Below are 20072 nucleotides of genomic sequence, written 5' to 3'. Positions count from 1 at the left end.
TTCAAGAGAATTATGTTTGAAAGATAAGAGTTACATTGAAAACCACTAATTTTGGCCGGCGTAGCTTGACTGACCGTCGCATAAAAATTATAACTCATCGGGCCAAAATGGCCAAAAGAAGTAGAAACAGCAACCCGACTTGCATTTCTACAAGGTTTCTATTTTTCACAGATTTGAAGAACTTGTTGATAGGATTTGGCTCTTCTAAAAAGTATGCAGATATACCATAAATAAGAATAAGGTTTTTCATTTCTTCTAACTTTTGCAAAATTATACAACCATGCAATATAAGAAAATACTAAATTTTGGATATCTGAGAGCGGATTAAAAACAACAAAAGCGCGAGAAAAACGCGCGAAGGCCGCATCTTCTCTCGTTGTTTCGGAGATATGGAGCATTAAAAATTTCGGAACTGAATATTCACAAAGTATCTGAAACATTTATTACTTCTAACTCAGTTCTTTGGTGGATCATAAATTAAATAGCAACATTTTGGATTCTGCTTGAAATTCTGTGAAAAATGAGTATGTTTGCTCCTGTAATAAGCTAACACCTGAAATACACAGCGTGCACATAGTGTTCTACAGACCCCCATTTTTTTAGAAAACTGAAAAACAAATTTTATATTTAATTCAATAAAAAAATTAACAATCCCCTTTAAGCTTTCACTTGTTTAATCTTTTTTGCAATGCCACCTACACTTTCTATTATTGTCTCCTATTCCATGATACCCTTTTTAGTGAAAGGCCCTCGCCTCCAGAGTCTGTTGCAGCTGGCATCCTCTTCGGCCGTAAATTCGCAAATATTCAGGTGCAATCTCCAATCAAATCTTTTACAACAATTACCAAAAAAGAAGCATATTTCAAATGAAACAAAAAATCGCCGACCGCTATAATTCTGAGTTATCTGCAAATGTGGGTAGGGCAGCGCAGATACCACAAGATATATCAATCCATGTGACATTTATAATAATCCAAAAATATATATACGTATGCGTTATCCGGAATACGGTTGACAGTGGGCAACTCGTCACCAGGCCCTCCCTTTGTTGTTTGCAAAAAATACATTCATTATTCATCAAAAGTGGGGGAAGAGTGTAATCAAAACAAATCGCGCTTGCTACAGACCCACTGCCCTAGCGCGAACGGTAATATAACTGCCCTTGCCGGAGGCTCCGGAACGAGCACACGTTTGACTCCGCCGGACTCAAAAAGCGCCAGCACATCCCGGAGGGAGAAAAGAGGTTTTGACAATTCCAATCGAAAATAATTTCAAATCGTATTGGCACAAAGTCGCCCAATCCACATCAACGTTTTAGGTTGGCAACAACTTAAAATCTTTCATCTCATTTACAAATCATTTACGTTGTGTCCCCGTCTCGTCAAACACGTTCGTAATTAATATACATTTTGCATCAAGAAAATCAATGACAAAATTAAAATCCCCAAATTCGGTGTTCAGTTGTGGGGTTTGAGTGATGAGCTCTCGCTCCCCCTCATTCTATACCGACAAACGTATTCGGGAGCGAGTTCTGCTAACGCCAGCTTATGTAATATTGACTCTTTTTTGTTTGAATTATTTATGCATTTTTACAGTTTTGTAAATGAAATTGAATTTTTTATAACCGTACAAAATAAATTTCTCTGAAAAACAAGTCAACGTAAATAAATTTTAAAAATATACGAGCGTTGCTCAACGCTTTTCGTAATTTATTTCGATATTATTGTGGTTTTCGCGGGTTATTTACAGATGGACCATTTTAAACCGAGAATTCACTGAAAGTTTTATCTAGCGCATTAAAAGTCAAACAACGGATAAATTTGAAAACTTTTCTTAATAAAAGACACATTACCACCATTTTAGTTTATAAAACATTGTGATATATCATAAAAGATTTTAAAATGATCCTCGGTAAAGTGGCAGAACATTTTTCTAAAATACGAGTATAAGAAACTACAAAGCTTCAGAGTTGTTTATTACCAGTGAAGCGAGAATTTTCCTACAACACAGTTGCAACATTTTATCATAAGTAGAAAAACAGTTGTTTTAATATTTTTTCTAATTCTTTGTTTCAACATAAAGTAAGTTAATTTTGTTTTAAACACACCGAAATCTAATATAACTTTTTTTCTCACCCAGATGCTTCAGACTTGTTAAATATTTCATATTCAGTTAATTTTTTTAAAGCCTTTAGGTTCTCAGGCCTTGATTGATTCTCAAGGATCTGTAGGTTCTTTGAATTCGAAACGCATTTAGATTTAATAAATTCATATTCTTGAGATAATCGTACTCCTTAGATTCTTCAGGTCTTTCTGTTCCTGTAGGTCCTGCCCAGAAGATTTGTTAAATCCTTCGAATCAAGCAGCTCCTTCAATGTCCTAAGTTGTTGAAATTTTTTGTGTACAAATCCTGTGATCCCTATAATTTCATTGATCTTATCTTTTAGATTTTGATTTTTCGGACCCTTAATACATTGTTTGATCCTTTCAGTTTCATCCAATTTAAAGAATCTTGATTTCAGAAGAACAAGGGGATTTCTAGATTTTCAGATCTTTGCACCTTTTCAATTCTTTAGGATGTAGGTATGTATGTGTAAATATTTCTGTTCTCCTTTAAATATGTACTCCAAAATTTTCAGACTCTTTTTTTTATCCTAAAAATCTTCAGACTCTTTAAATTCCCACAACAGTCTTCTTAATTTATATTTTTCAAATTCATTCAAATTCCTCGAATTTCTTCTTAAAGTTTTAACTTTCATTCTCAAGTTTTTAGATCTATTCCTGTAAATTGTAATCTTTATGTTTCCAATTCTCGACCAACTTTCATTCAAATAAAATCGTAAAAAGTAGAGGACCTGAAAATCTAAGCTGCTAAGACAAGAGAAATGTTCAAATTGTCTTAAAAATCACAGACTTTCGACTTTCTTAATTATTCTTAGATGCATAATTTTTTGAAGCGGGCGTTCATTTGCGATACAATTTGAGATCCGTTCACAGAGATAACAACTTACTTCAAATTTCAACACGCGCCTGATTCATTTTCTAAGTCGCCTTGACTGTGCCGTTTATCAACATGCTTACCACAAGAGCCACAGAAGCAAAAATAAATAATTTTCTAAAAAACAGTCAATTAGCCTCATTAGTCAATACAGCGCTGAACAACCGTGAATAAGCGATCTAATGAAAATGTTTAAAATGTTAATGAAGAGAGTGTATTACAGCCGATTGAAAAGATACATCCCACAACAACGGCGCGAACTAGAAAAAAATCCCTCAGCGAATGTAGAGCACCAGATTTAGCGATAGGAACCGTATTACAAATTAAGAACTTGAGAAAGTTTGAGTTAGTAGTGGTGTAAAACAGAGCCGGCCAAAATTCTGACAGTTGTACAAACAATTCTGTTTTAGTTAGTTAAAATGACAGAAAAATGGCGACAAAAGAACGAAATCGGAATGAATATGCAAAAATTCCTCTACCTACGTACAATTCCAGTCGCAGATTTTCCCAGTTTTTTTCAATACAGCGAAAACTTTCAATATTGCTGTTTTACATTTTGTTTGATAACAAGGCACACATACACACACACACATACGGATACCGCCGCGTATAAAATTGTTCCGCCATTTCGATATTCGTGATGACCAAACAGAACAAAGTAATTGAATAACAGGAACGGGTTCGCAAAAATTCCATGTATTAATAATTTGCATTTTTTTTCTGAATTTAAAAATAAAATCAACGAAATCGCCATCCATTACAATAATTAGAGCGAATTTTGTCCACATGTGATCGGGGTTGACTGAATTACTAATGGGTCAGAGCAGAGGGTAAATTTTTGCGAGCGTAAAAAAACTCATACTCTTTTTTTAAATTTTATGCAGATGTATATGTATATGATACATACATTATATGTGGATGATATACGCGGATGGGGGAGAGGCTTTATGTTCAAAAGGGAAAATTATGGAACAGCTTTTTTTTAATTACAAAAAAAATACACTCCCTCGCATTAACATCTTTATTTCTAATACAACTTACGCAGGTCCCACGATAATGCCGTGATTCAATCAAAACTTTTATCTGGAGCTAAAACGGAGCCAAAGTGATAATTCTTATCATTTATACGATCGTGCATTACCTTGTAATTTTCGTGTTAGCGCATCGACGGAACCGAGTCTCCGCATTGATCTACACGATGGGGTGATCGCAACGACACCCCCCATTCAATCAAGCCCCAGGGAGGACGATTGACAATTTGTATCCATTATATTTATGTATTTTTACTAAGCCAACAGCAGGAGTGGATATTGCAGACCAATTTTTTTTGTTATATTTGGGAATAACGGCTAGCTCCGGGGCTTGATCGAGAGCCTATCCATTCGATATTTGATAACCAAATGTGATATATTTGATTTTTGCTTTGCTGCTTTGCGACCAACGAGTTCTCTCGAAGTATCATGATGAATTGGAATTTTTAAAACGGAATAAAGAGAATGCCAGATTCGAAAATGTAATCAATATCTATACTCTCCCCCATGCCACCCCCAGCTACCACAAACACACACATACATCCACACACGTTAATTTATAAGTTTCAAGATATCGGGGAAAGCAATTTTTGCGATTCGCTTTTTGACACGAAAACTCATAAATATACCAATTTAATTGCTCGATTCTTTAATTGCGGCACTCGTTATTTATATCCGCTAATATATTAATGCTGATGCAAATGCGTCTTAATATTATACTATTTTCAGGAATACTTACCAAACGTTGATAGTGATAAGAACGAGATAGTCTCAAACTGAAACACAGAAAATAATTATTAGAGCGTGTACTACACAGGTAAATTATTGTCAGGGGTGTATAATGGAAAGTAGGGCAGCATGAGCCAATTCTATGTTATATATTCAAAATTAATTACATCTTATTGATCCCTTTGAATTGTTTTATAGATAAGAAGAACTTTTCTTATTATCCGCCGGACGACAATTATTTACACTAAAACTACTGGTTTAATTATAAAAAAAGAAATGTTTTAACTCTCCAACTTCACTTTGTTAGAAAACTCAACAACTACAGAAAAAAGCATCTACATAGACAACGCTCAAATATTTATCCCGTATCGACTTAAAATATGCATCCGCTCTTCGATATGCGGACTAAAATAATTTTACCTCATTCCGAAAACCCAAAGAGTTTAATTCTAGCTTGGACAAATTAAAAAAAATAAAAATAAACTGTACCATAGTAATCACATAAATTGTGTTAAATCAAACTTTAAAAATTGTGTTAAAGTGGATATTGAAATATGATGGAAACAATCTTCGAACCACCGAAGATATAAATCTAAAATTTTCTTTATTTTGTAACATGTGTTTAGCAATAGTTGTAGAGTGTATCCATAAGTTGTTTCGAATGAAAAAGTGCAAAACCGATGAAGCATTTAAAATTCAACGTCGCTGTAGCTTTTATTTTAAGACGTAAAGGGTAAGAGTCGCGCCGAAACGAACCAACGTTTTCCGTATTGGCGAATATTAAAACGTTTTAATATTTAAATATCGCATCGTACATCACATGATGCCATCTTCTCAATGGTTAAGAAGTAAAGTAAGATGAGTCTGAAGCACTTAAGACGTTCCAAGTATGTTTTTAATCAAAAACAAAGAGAAAGACATATTTAATTTCCCATCTACAATCGGAATATATAATAAAAGTGAGTCGTTGAAGAGAAAGATTAACAATTGCATGTCTGAATAAAAGAGTAAGGCAAATAAGACAAGTGGATAATTTCTTTGGCAAATGCTGCAACTGTTGAATAAAGCAAGGAAGGGCTAAAACGAACGTGGATATGGCTATATCACGGAATGCTAGTTTATATTTAAATTTTTATTCTAAGTAACCTATAGTTAGGAGAAGAGAGAGATGATTCGCCAGTAGCTGCCTAGTTAGTTATGCATTTATGTATATATTTGCGGAGAGAGAGTTGGAATACACGACCGGCGGCCATCTTGAATTGATTTCAAATCGATATGTCATTATATTAATTCCGATAAATAACGAATGAATGCTTACCAACCTCTGCCATTATTTCCGATCGTGATTTCGCGTTCTACTTATTTGTGAATTTTAAAAAATGACAGTTTTTATTCCTCTCTGGTCTCACTCCGTTCACCCCCCAACTCGTGGCTTTTACAGCAACTCGTACATATTTATGATTTTCAGAGTGCCCGTGAAACGAGCCTCGATGGACATACTTACTCATTATTTTTTATTGATGGTAATTCGACGTTCTCCAATATATTGAGAAAAATGCAATTTTGAATACTTTATCAGTTCATTTCACCTGTGAAAAAACCTTTTCGAATAACGTCAACCATAAATTATTATTTGTTCCCGTGGGGTCTACTCATTTTATTCATATTTTTCATAGTTTGATCCAGCGACGACCAATGCCCTCACATCTTCACAATTCTAATACATGTCAATGTAATTATATTTTAAAAGAAAGAACTAAGTTTTTAGTTCAAGACTAAAGCTTTAATCTAGATTATATGTACATCAAATCCAAATGCAGAAAAATATTTTTAATTTGGGATTAAATGTAATCCGTGACTAAAATTGACTTCTGAACTAAAGCAAGAACTGAACGAAATTTGGATTGTAGACACGACTTAATCCTGAATTAAACGATATCGTCTGGGACTAAATACACGGTGTTTTGTAGCATCAAAGAAATTTGCCGCTCATTACAAATGTGGATTTCGATTTTTCAACTGACATTTGCAGTAAACTCAAACATGAAACAAAGTAAGTTTTGAGTTCTAGTTGTGGTTTAAAACCTGAAAATCAAAAACTTGGACACAAAACCATAACTGAAACGTGATTGACGTAAGTAACATTATAAATAATTTTCAAGATTCAAGACATTCACTATGCAAACAAAGTGGCAAAATAGGGCACGACAGAAATTCTAGAGTCACCCTTGATGCTAGAAACATTTATAAACACCTTGTATAATCCCACAGGTTTGATGAATAGGACAAACTAAATTGACATTCTAAGTCAAATCTTTTAGCTTACGTGGTTCTGCGTTTTCAGGAATCTGACTACAATGAGTTTATGAGCAAGGTCGTCCCAAATCACGAAGATGTGGGCTCATATTTCTTTTTTTTAAATTAGCACAAAATTTTGTGTGGAAACCATTGACTAAAAGAATAGCATTCCAATTTCAATCTTGAAATTCAATAGCATTTGGGAGTTGTTTAAAAATGGAAAATTTGATAAATTCCCCCGTTCATTACTTTGTTAGGAGTATTTTTTTAACCGATTTCGTTCGTTCTAACGGAGTTTGAACAAGAAAAAAATCCATAGATCATTTTTTGATTAAAGTTTGATGTCATTCTTGATAAGTCGAATTTTCTAAGAAATCACATGAGGTCCAGACACGTCTAGCCCATGCAATAATGTACACTACAAGCTGTTTTGACTCTGTTTTGATTACGTTTCCTAATGCTTCCTAAACGTGTGTTAAAAACATTACATATTAGCGTAAAATATCAGCTAGTTAAATATGTCCAAGCGGATGAGCGGAAAAAAAGACGTAGCAACATAATACGGTGTAGTACCGCTAAACACAGTGCAATTATATAAAACTTTAAAGATGTCCATATATCATACATATTATAACATTTTTTAATAAATACTTCTAAATATAGGCCAAAATTAAATTACAATAACTCGAAGTCTCAATAAATCGAAGTTTTTTTCTGGCAACTGCTACTTCGAGTTATCGAGTTCTCGAGTTTGACTGTATTCTTATAGGACATACTACAATTCGTCACTAATTGCAATTAGAGAGCGGTCTAAAGAAATTTATTTTTGATTTCTTCTAATTAAGACTTTGACATGCTTATTAAGTGTCGGAAAATCCAAAATTATAGATCTACATTTACACTTAGTTTGAAAAAAAATGTCCAAGTGCCACATCTCTTGTGTCTATCCATCCACGACTAAGAAATTTGCTTAGCATCTTAACTCTGGAGTGTAATCCATTTTATAATGCACCAGAAGTAGATAAATCGTATGTTTCTCCATAATGTATTCTTTCGCCCAGCAAAAAACATTGGGTAAGTTTTCATTTTTTATGTCCCCTCATAATTATAGCCCATCGTCCGCCACTGGTTTATTCGATATCGATGTATTTCGACACGATGTCAATAAGGACCGGTCGTGGATACTATTTATAATAATTATTGGCGGTAGTTGTAAATGATGCTGGTATTAATAAGAAAAAGGCACGATCGTAATAAATCTAAACATACAACCATCACCCACGGTAATTTTGTAATAACTTATTTAAATGGACGTACGAAGGTTCAGGTACTTAAATTATAGACCTTCAATAATATATCGACATCAGATACTTTGGAAACGTTTAGCCACATTCCACTGTTGTTATAATAACGGACGAGTATTGTTTACGATTAAAAGAAATAATTTTGCGAAAAATTTAGATTGACGTTTGTCTTTCTAATATCTTCATCGGTTCAATTAATGGAGTAACTGTTCGAGAATTAGTGAGGGACGATAGCGGGTTTAAATAATTAAAACTTGTTAATAGTTCAGCACAATAATTGGGTATTTCTGATAATTATATTCCTAATGAATTTTTGAAAGCCGAAAATCTTAGTAATTACATTATCCCCTAACTATAATTAAAGTTTCCAATTTAATCATATTTAATCAAGAATTTATCATCGCGGCATATTCAAATCTTGTTAATAAAACATTAACATTGTTATTTTATAACACGGTATTGTTTCACGTCATTAATTATCCAAGTGAAAAGTAAAAAATCGAGGGCTCGCGACGTTTAATTTGATTTGATTCATAGTTTGAATATTGCTCAAATATGATTTGTTCTAGAGGACGGTTCTCCCCCATCTAAAATTAAATGTCTGTCTTGAATTTCACAGTAACTTAATATTTAGTTTACGTCTTAATACTTCTCGACGCATTGCCAAAATTTAATCGAATATAACATTCTCAAAGTTATAATTGAGTTCATTAGCGCCGACATAAACTTTAACTAAAACTAGTATTACTTGTGAAGTTTATATCAATATTCTAATGTGTTCTCATCACCAACCTGTCTTCTCTCCACGCCCAACTAAAATATGACCACAATGCAATTTAGCAAAGGGTCTCTTTTACTCTCCTTCGATAAATAATATAATAAATATAATTATAGAAGCTAGCCGGGTCTGCTACAAATTATATTATATTTCATGTTCGCCAAATTTAATTTCGAGTTACCGAACGATATTTCTGAACATCAATACTAAATTATATTAATCTATAACTTTTACTTCCAGATGGCTGGAAGTCACTACAAAATTGGGTTAGCTCCGACATTACCCAGTACTAAATATGTTTATTCAAGATGCACTGAAATTAAAAGACGGACTTCTTAAAATGCGGTAAATGCAACAACAAAACAACTCCCGAAAAACCGCTATAATTTATTTGCAACAGCCTAGTGGTGATTAATTGAAATTTCGTTTTGAAAATAGATTCACACTTGTGATAATAGTTTAAAATTGCTCTATAATAACTGTATATCACTGCGGGTGTTAATGGGAAAATAATAAAAGTTAAAATGCAAATGATTTGTGTGCGTCCCCTTTTGCGTCGCAGTTTATTCGCAAATCAGCACGAGAGCTCTCCGTGGGTTTCCACAGGGTCGGGGCTTATTCAACTGGAAACCAAACTAATTGTGAATTTCTTCATCTGTTTATTATTTTATTATAATAACCGGAGAATAAGAGTCCTCGAGTGTTGCAGCTGCTTTAAAAATAATACAAACTTTGAGCGTGCTAACTATGATTGTCTGATCTGAAAATCATTTTTTCTTATTTTTACAACGTTCCGAATTCTTTTTTTCTTTCAGTAGCTGATTGAAATTGCTCTGGAATTTTAATATTTGCAACTACGTCGAATCGCATGCTCTGAATTAATGACGGTTTCTCGAGTTGTATCTAACATGATGATTTGTTTTTTAAGAAGGCGGCAAGGTGGTAGTATGAAGTTGATCAGAAATAAACGTATAATTTCTATTCAACGTAACCACGTTACAAAACACTGTAATAAATTGGGTATTCGAAAATTCATTTAAATAATGACTGTGGATAAACAAAGAACCAAAATAGAAAACAACAATATAATAAACGTTTGCAAGGTTCAGTGTTGATGCATAATTAGACGACGCTGTGAACAGTAGCATTCAGCCCGAAGCCCAAGAAGGTTTTCGCGAAAAAGTGTATAATAATTGCTTTAATACATCGCAGAATGCAGTAATCATACAGTGATATTTTATGTAGATATCAATCCACAGTCGGACTATCAGAACGCCGTAATCTTTATTTGACTCAAATTACATACAAAATGCCTTCAGCCATCACGGTAATTTTAACTGACCGCCATTGCAGTTTCTTTGGGAGGAAAAGAGAATTACTTAATTGGAAGATACGTCTGATTTTACCAATCCCGTATTCAGTTCAAACAGCGAAACGTGATGCTAGTTTACCAACTGTTTACCAACAATAGAACGAGATAAATTTTTATTTTTTTAATTAAACTGCCAAGTGACCATTAACGTATCATCAGAGTGAAAGATCTACAATTTACTACATAAAATACACGAGAGCTATTTTTCACTGTCGTGTTCTCAACCATTTAATATAATATGCAAATCCAGTCTTGATAAAACGTAAAATTAAAGAGTTGTGAACTCAGTTCCTGATCGTGGATAAATTTCAATTGCAGAACACGATTTAAGTAGATCGGTTTCCCATGATGGCCATTCTTGTGATTAGAAATGTCAAAGGATTGCACGATTTGTAAATACAACATGGAATTAATTCTCAACGGTATTGCATGATTTGTTAATTCAATTAGGGAAAATATGTATTTAAGGCCGTTTAACAATCACCTTATAATGTTATATAAATTTATACCTACCTACCATAGAAAAGATCTCTTTTATACTCTTACTGCCATTGCATAAGCTGCTACCATTGCTTTTGATTTAAACAGAAGCTGGAATGATATATTTTTTTTAAATTAATCATTAATTTTTTAGATTTGTTCCAAAATTGCCGCAGAAAAATTCCAAACACCGTAGTGACAATTTTGGAACATCTTGATTTTATTTTCTGTACCAAATGCTTGAATCTTCAGACCCATGGATTTCTTCAGATGATCTGGATCCCTTCACAAGTTTCTTCTTTAGATTAATATTTTGCAAGTTGACGGTTCTCTAGATTCTTTACTTTAATTCCTCTGAATTCTCCAATCTTTAGAATTTTTCAATATTTTTTTAAACCTTCAAATTATACTTTTTAGACCCACAACTTGTAGTAGTAGAATTTCTTTGGATGTTTTAAACGACTTAGATAATTTTTATCTTTTTAATCCTGCATATTCCTTATATCCCTGAAACGCTTAATAAGATTCTGCTACAATCCTTGCCATCTTTTCCACTCTTCATAGTAAACTCAGTTGACATACACCTAGCAAACATTTTATGGCTTAAGTCAAACCACCCTTAGAAATAAAACTGGGTGTTGTAAACTGCAGCCGTCAAATTTTTAGGTAGAGGGTTGACCGATGGTTGAACAGGCCCGGACTCATTTCGTGATCATTTAAAGAGATTTTTATGGTCCCCAACCGCTAGGATTAGTACTGCCCGGTCCTCTCATAATGTGGCTATAAAATTTACTAGGTGTATGTCATCTGAGTTTACAGTAGATTCTTTTTCATTTCTAGAATCTTCATAAATCCTGGAATTCTCGATGGATAATATTTCATAAATCTTTCTTTACTTTAGCATTAATTTTCTTGCATTGCCATTGTCTAGATTCTGGTCAGTTAAAAATAAAATCATAAATTAAAACTAAGCCACGCAGCAGTAGAAATCAGTAATTTTAAGACATTTAAGAGTAGTTTTACAAAATTTTCAGACAAACTTGAAATATGAAGTTTTTATCTTATTTTTTTTTATATACATACTCCAAGGGACTCTATTTTAACTTGGAGAATGGTATCAAAGACTACCTTTAATTAGCAAATAAATAAATTTTAAAACTTCACGAAGTATTTTCAAAGATGCAAATAATAAATTCTTAGCTTTCACTATATGACCATACAAATACAAATTTTTATAGTTGTGATACAAGGGAGTCACGAATAAGAAAAAACAATTAAGATGTTCTCAGTTAATCTTTAAATTATTGAATGTATAGATTATAAGATTCTTAGAATTAACTGTTACAGAACAGTCTCAACACTATCATGCTCAGGTGACAGTAAGTCACCCAACTTTTCTAGCAGTACTTAATAAAATAAAATTATTTATAAAAGAGGGCACCATATTCTATTACAAACGTGGCAGATGGCAAAGTCAAACTCGATGCCATTGTTTCTGCACGATATGGTGCGAGATTTAAAAAAAAGATAATAATAATGTGTACGTAAAAATGCGTTGACACCAATAATAAATGAATAAATAATTTGGTCGTTGTGTTGTCCCTGAGCTCCACTCCAGCACATGCATCCACAACGTCCCTAATAACAGAGTGCTTCGCCGCAATCTCCACGGGGTTGCCGTCCACAATTATAGATATTACAATATATTGTCTGTCTGCTCAAATTACCTCCAATCACAGACATTACCGGCCGCTCCACTAATTGTTGATAACATTCCGGCCGTGATGAATTATCTTACTTCTTAATCCGGTTTGATTAGGGGTTTGGCCCTCTCTATAGCAAACCATGACGCGATTTGTTGTTGTTTGGCCGTCGTTCATTATATTTATTTTTTTACGTTTTCACGTAGAAAATGGGTGTGCTAGTGCCAAAACTATATAATTTAACTTATTCATTGTCTGGTATAAATGACGGGTTGTTTTTATAAGAGCGCGATTTTTTCCAAGTTTTATGAATCATTCTCTATACGGCCGAAAGGTAGTTGGAATTTTTGAAATGTGCGACAACCTGTTTGAGGTATTTGTAAATGAATATAAAACACAATAATAACGGTATGGGTGGTCTGTAGCACAAATAACCCCGCCTTTATTTGTATTGTATCCACCCAATGTCCATTCATCCCAACCAATTAATATATCAAATATTTAAACTTTTCAAATTTACATTACTAATGTTGCATAATTATTCGATATTTACCCGTTTCCTCGAACAATATTTTTAATTAAAAAAAGGGAAAAGTAATAAAACTTTCAGGGATAGGAATTCACCAGTACGTCGCAATAACGTCAAATTAAAAAATAATTAAATAATTAAAGTTCGCAGAGAACTTTTATACTATATAATTAAAATCGAGTTCAGTAGACAGCCAGGCCTCTAGATTTATATGTAATAATTATGAGATATGAATTCAGTTCCAAGTTTTAATTAATCGTTATTAGACAGAAATGTAGAAAGCCGCTAAAAATTATTCTCAGACGATTCCGATTTTTTTTTACACACAAATTTTTATTTCGTGCGCCATTTCGCAAATGAAACAATAACTTACCGTTTCTGAACGTCTGTTAAATTTCAATTGAATACATTATTTCTCTTCACGAAATTGATGTATATTTTTCATAAATGTAACTCGCTATTGTTTTATTACCTCGAGTATTGAAGGTTGTGCACGATCCATGCTTATTGTCTTATGAATAATTTACAAATAGACGGACAATTGCGAACGATTTTGTACCGTTTTAAAGAAACAATTCGAAAAAGAGAACATGTTATATTTGTTTTTTTGTGTGTCTCGAATAAGCATGCTTTATTATACCGTTATTGTTTTTTACCTCGTTTATAGAATGAGTAATCTAGAAGCATGTAAATGCAGATATAGAGAGTAATACCACTTAATAATAAATTAAATAAATAGCCACGTCGTGTTGAATAAATTACAAGGATTTAAAGTTGCATGAAAATTAAACCTGTTTGACAAAAGTTACTGCTAATTGTTACCGGACATCTAATTTCATACTTTTTACAAGTTAAAATGTGTTGGCAGCTCTGAAGTTTGAGATTTCATTTACTGTCAAAGAAGCCTCCTTATAGACTCCACCAAGTTCCAAAATTACATCGCGGGTGTTTCTGGAAATAGCTCCGATCAAGAGCGAGTTATTAATCCACGTAGCACCCTCAAACCCCATAAAAATTTCATGGGATAGGGTAAAAAACTGATCCCTGTCCAAGCAAAGGTCGAGAGATAGTAAACATCAATGACAATCGTGCCTGACAAAAACCGCCGCCGCTTAAAATAAAGGAAGCCACCTGTAACGTTCGTCGTCACCACCTAGCAATCAATTGCACCCTCGTCTTCCACGCAATCGGGAAGCAACAGCCTGAGGGCCCGATTCGGTCCACAGATGTTTTAGGGGAGAAGAAGTTGTGTCGGGTTCGTGGGCCAATGCGGGTAGCAAAAAGACCCCACGCACAGACTTTTAACCACAGTGGGTGGGCTTTTCATTTGATCAGAGCGTTTAGATTGATATTCGTCGATTGATGATTGACGGTTCGTGGCCTCGTGTCACGTCGCCGCCGCCACCGCCACCGCCGCTGGCGACCCTTCAGACGCCCGTCGCACCTTCCATGCTGACTCCGACGCCGCGTTACTTTCACTCTCGCACCCCTCAATTTAGAGACGTTTTCATGCCGAGGGGCGTCACAGATATAGGAGATAGAGACGACCGCCGCGACGCCCGAAAATATTTAAAACGTAATGCGCGCAGGAAATGGGTGTCAAAATTCTATTTGGACTAATTTGAGGAGCGAAATATAAATTATTGCTTTTTAAATCGGATTTCAACAACGAAAAAACTTAATGCTTGGTAATGACGTTTTCGGACGGGGCGGACGTGAGACCGGTAATTTGCTAAACTGCTGCTAATTAACAGAGAAAATTCACATATAAATCCTCAAAGATCAGAGGAATCTCACCACCAGTTGGATTCAGCGTGACAATAACATGAACTTTGTCAGGTGGTTGAAACGGAATTTTTTACCTTTTATGAACATTTCACAATTTGCGAGAATTAAAATTTCGCGACTGACGATTTGAACAAATCTTTCAAAGGCTTCGAACGGTTGAAACAAAAAGAAATGCTCCAATTAATCGTGCACGTTTCGTTCATCAGTTATCCCAGATACTCCTGTACCAAAATCCAAAAGGTATAATGCGAATTCCGATATGATAATAGTAAACAATATTTTACACCGGCCGCTGCATGTATGCACTTGTCAGGTATATTAAATTAATTATTCAATAAAATGTGGAATACGCAGCGGGTTCTCCATGTTCAGGAATTGATTCATTGTTAACTCCGTTATTGGCATTAAGTCCATGACAGATGTGAATCAGACGTTCGATTTGAACACTTACCACCTATTAATTACCACCTCCCAGGACATTATTCCACCCTCCCTTACGATAAAAAACCCGTCGATACAAAACCGCACGACCTTTCATTTTTAACTCTAACCGAATCAAAATCGAAAAACTGAACCTTTAATGACCTTAAAAGGTTCAATAAAGCTTTTGCTTCCAACGTATTTAGCGCGACACATTAAAAAATAAGCGAGTCTATTTAAGGGCGATTAGTAGAGGCATTGAGCGTCGGAGCGCGACACAGAATCTCAATTCGACATCTGCACAGGTGGCAGCACAGGAGAGAAAAAAGAAGTGGTCAAAGAGTAAAAAGCGGGACCTCTCGCCAAGCATGTTCATCCAGTAAACCGTGCAGTCTGCAGACCTAATCATACGCATGGTCGCCATTTATATATTTAGAAATTAAATTGACCTTATTTAGACACGGAAAGACCAACTGGCCCGATACGTAATGACTTTGCGAGCCATGTTCAGACCCTTTGTGACGAAAGAATATCACGGATTGTTCTAATATGGCCACCTCTGAGTCCAAAGAAGCATGTACCTTTCATTTAGATCATAGAATCAATAGATCCACGCCTCCTCACTCATCTCATACTGACCATATTAAAAGAGCGAGCGCTCACTTCGCTCGCTTCCATGCCATTTCTTCAATTACATTTGTCTTGAAAAGTTTCAGTTTCAGTTGATGAATACTAATGGGCTGAATTCACGTCGATACTATCTCGATGCAACTTCGCTTTGAATTGAACAAAAATTATTCACTTAGCCGTAATACACCGATCTACAATGATTGGGATATGGAACTAATTTGGCAGCTATAGTACCACCAACGTTACCACCACCGAAGCATTATTCGATTTTCTATAATGGAAAAGTATAGGTATAAAAGGCAGATAAAATTCTTTAAATGTGAAAAACCATTAGCTCTTTACACACTAAAAATCATAAACATACAGAAACACTATTAAACGCTATAGTTAATGGGAAAAATGAGAGAACTTAGTTACATTCAATTCCGGACATAAAAATATACTGCACTCATCTAAAATATATTAACCAAATCGAAGACGACATCAAGTGAGTTACGTTCTATTAAAAACGGCACCTTCAGACGTCTCGTTGGTAAAAAAAAAATCACGTCACACGGTTATATTAATGCTTAAAAAAGACACCTGCAACGAAGAATTCAATAATTGATTTTTAATGCATTTTATGGAGAAGTGTACTTCTCTTCATTCTGGCAAATAAAAGACATCATCAGGTCATATTACGGCACAATCTGACGCTATTGGGTTGCTAATGTCTTGGCATCAAATAATACAGACCCTTTCTTATTGATTACTTTCATAACCGATACTGATACACAAATAACGGTGGGGCGGCAGAACAGATAAAATAGATATAAAAGTATTATGTTCATCATAAACAAGTTAATAGCGAATAAGATGTTTAATATTGGTGATATTACACGGTACTACAATGTTGCTGAAAATCGTATTTACGTTTTCCAGCATATCACGTTCATTAATAAACTGCAGTGTGGAAAAGATGGTACATACCAAATCGGTGTTGAATCTACTCAGACTTCTCAATGGAATCCACCTGGAAACAAAAGTGTAAGTTATAGCATACTCAACAACGAATAAAAGAGTAGTTTTGGAGGCTCCAACGACTAACTTCACCCACTTCGGTACACTTGCTTAGCATATCATCTCATATTTTGTTATTATGCATGTATTAACACGCGGCGTTTAGTGGGCGTTGCATATTTTCTCAAGTTGGTAGCAACTGTCATCGTTGTGTATCAATATTTAACCTCAATTGATGTCACCGACAGAGCTACCAAATAATTTCAAATTATAATGCATTCACGATCTTTTTAGACCAGAGTAGGCCATGTTTTTTTTTCTTTTTGTTGGCTACAATGACTGACAGAGGTAGTTTTTTTACTGTCACATCTGACATGTGTCTTTCATGCATGCTAGTTTGCCACTTTTCTGATACCGGAAAAATCTTGTGTTTCCTTTTAATCGTGGAAGTAACAGTTAAAAGGCATTATCTTCAAAATATTGGAATAAAATGCCTAAGGTGATTTCGTTTTCGAACAAATTTTGCCTTTAAAAAGTGCTACTTGCAGTTTCGAAAAGATCGGCCTGATTTCAGACTGGAACAAATGATCTGTGTTACAAATATATTCTTTAAAAGGTACAAACTCCCGTAGATGTTTTTCAAAATATTTTTAGGTGCGGCGACCAACCGTTTCCAAAGTTGTGGACACCAAAGATGAAAACTTTTGGCTGATAAGCGGCAACAATTAGAATTTTATGCCGAGAGAACAACACTTTTCAAAATTATTAAGTCTATGAGTTCCAAACACAGAGAAGTGAACAATCACAAGACTTTATGTAAACAAAAACAATTCAAATTCTAAATTGCTGCACTTTTTAGTTAACGAAATTTGCCAAAGTTTGCTTTTTCTGTGAGATTCCATAACATAAAACCCTGGGTCAAATGCTAATTCGATCAAATTAACTTTTTTAAGGTTTTATGACTAAACTTGGCAGAAGTGCTTCTTGAGAATGGTAAACTTTTTGCCAATGGAATGTACCAGCAGTAATATCTTCCATTATGATTAATATTGCATTTGTTGAAAAATAATTTCAAAATTTTAGATAAAAATTCGATAAAATTCTCAAGTTCTGAATGTTCGGTCCAAACTGGCAACAGAGGAAAGGTTTCAGACACAATTCATAACCAAAAAAAGGTGACAACTCAAATCGACAGAACGAATGTCAATCATTTTCAGGAAACTTTAGCTTGCAAAGGTTGACTACCAACCAAGTTACTAGATTTCCATGGCTTGCCGCGGTCTAAAAAGATCGTGAATGCATTATACAAAGTTTGTTTAGTGACAATGTCGTATTTTTAAAAAAGTGCAACACATCAACAATGACATCATTAGATCAATTATTGTTTAGATAACCTAAATTATCAGAAAGGTTGTGTGCCTGCGATAATTTTAGCTTTATCCAAGGCGCCAAATTTAAACTTTGAACTATTTTAAACAAGTCGTAATTGGAAACTAATTACTAATTAGTAATTACCCTATTTCTCTTTTGAAATTCCAATATTTTGTCACCTCACACTCCTGACGGCAACCATAAACAAAAATTAAAAGAGCCCTGTAAAGTAACCAACGTGAACGCTTCATATTTGCTTTGTTGATTAAAAACTAAAAAAAAATCAATCAACCACTTCCAATAAGTGAATGCAGAGTTAAAACCGAAACCAAAAAAAAATCGTACATCTGAAAAATTGCATCAACTTTTTTACATCGAATCAGTCCTCGCCCGAATAAAAATACGCCTAGACTTAATTGACTCATGCTGAATAAAACATTGAACATACAAAATAAAAAAAGAAGAGAACAGGAAAAAATGTCACCAACTATGCTGTACAATACACAACATAACCGAAAGGCAATTTAATTGAGCCATATAACATTTATATGAAACAAATTCTCGGGAGAATTTCGATTGTAAAAATGCGGACCAGTAATTTCGCTGGGTACATATGAGACTAACATAAAACACAGTTGTAAATTATTGATCTCAACTCCCCTTTATTTATTTTAGCCACCCTAATTTATATTCCTACGAACGGAACTCATCGGACGCGATAGCCTTTATTGTTACGACCGATGACGACGTAAAAATATTGAAGATGTAATTAGTTTACAATTCTAATTGCGTAATTTATTTTATTTTAACATGAAAAGAAATGAAACAAAGAGGGCATGTCAATTCATGATAAAATGTCGCAGAAAGTAATTTTCGTATTATACATATTGTAGAACACGCAAACCCAACAAAATATTTCTCGGAATACATTATTTGCGGGTCAAACTTAAAAAGAAGTCTTATCACTTCAATATCTTGTTGTAATTAGCGGTAAAGAATTTACATACATATGTATGTATAATTTACTTAGTTTGGTGCTGCTAACGCATTATAGCAAAGGTGTTTTCACCGTATTCGGACATTCATCAAAAAATTAATTTCAATTTGCAGGGAATACAAATATTCTAATTGATTACTGAATGATCGTAATCTTGTAAGACAACCAAATTTGCGACAAAGAGGGATTACAATCATTTTTCATATTGGCATATAGCATATAGCTTCCAGACCATAGCGACACTCAAGCCGTTGGCTTAAGTCTTTAAGTTTTTAAGTTCATTTTGAATTTTTTTAACAGAGGTCAACAAATCTTTATTTTTCGCATATTTGTCGTCAAATCTGGGATTTTAAATACTTGGGGACTGAAAATGCAATGCTTCTTAATTCTGAAATAATACATAAAAGGATCAAACGTAAATCGTTTTTGTTTGTCTTTTTACAAAATGGAAAACGCATTTTATCCGAAAATGGACTTAGCAACTTAAATAAACTTAAGAGTCAAAAAGGGGTCTCACATTAGCTGTTTTATTTCAAATTGTTATGATCATTTAGTCTTCTTTTAGTAATAATAATCTCAGACATTACACCGCGCAGTGTCAAGTGGGCGCTACTTTTTTCATCTTTCAATTAATTGAATACAATAA

General features: G+C 34.1%; 1 long non-coding RNA gene across 1 annotated transcript in view; it reads right to left on the bottom strand.

Moving 5' to 3' along the window:
- LOC148179400 (uncharacterized) overlaps positions 1–20072 on the bottom strand; it is a 34110-nt gene that overhangs the window by 12576 nt on the left and 1462 nt on the right. The window contains exons 2-3 of the long non-coding RNA XR_015771758.1: positions 17029–17071; positions 4768–4804 (exon numbers count right to left, since the gene is read on the bottom strand). This is a non-coding gene — a long non-coding RNA (uncharacterized LOC148179400). The remainder of the gene's footprint in view (positions 1–4767; positions 4805–17028; positions 17072–20072) is intronic.

This window comes from Gnatocerus cornutus, chromosome 2 (assembly GCF_029298725.1).
Source record: "Gnatocerus cornutus isolate USDA-ARS CGAHR chromosome 2, icGnaCorn1.1, whole genome shotgun sequence".
NCBI classification, from domain to species: Eukaryota; Metazoa; Arthropoda; class Insecta; order Coleoptera; family Tenebrionidae; genus Gnatocerus; species Gnatocerus cornutus.
The sequence above is the reverse complement of the archived record's forward strand: the minus strand, read 5'-3'. Positions and strand labels throughout refer to the sequence as shown.